This window comes from Psammomys obesus, unplaced genomic scaffold (genome assembly GCF_907164565.1).
Source record: "Psammomys obesus unplaced genomic scaffold, mPsaObe1.curated_primary_1811, whole genome shotgun sequence".
NCBI classification, from domain to species: Eukaryota; Metazoa; Chordata; class Mammalia; order Rodentia; family Muridae; genus Psammomys; species Psammomys obesus.
In genome coordinates, this window is record NW_026596105.1 from 419,975 (window position 1) to 420,399 (window position 425).

Sequence of the window (425 nt, forward strand, 5' to 3'; positions counted from 1 at the left end):
ATCAGATACTTCAGTGACTGGAGGAGGTGACAGGCAAAGAGTTGTGGCACTCGAACCCACATCATTTGGAGGGAAACTGGAACAGGAACTGGAACTATTATACCTAACAGGTGAAGGGTTCTGCCTGCAGTGAGGACTTTTAGAAGAAACCCCTGTTCCTCTTGACCAGGTTGTGTTGGCTCAGCGATCTTGATGCTCTGGCCCACTCTGAGGTTCCTTAGCTGCCTGTGATGTCATCTTTGGTCCTCACCACCAGGATGAAGGGCACTCTCTGCCTTGTTTTCCCTCCTGAGGGGCCACCCTCTGTCTCCCTCCCTCTCTCTCCCTACTTACCATTCTCACTCCCTCATCTATCCATCTCTCTCCCTTTCAGCCTCTCCCTCCCTCTCCTTCTCAATCCCTCTCCCTCCTTCCGTTTCCCTCTC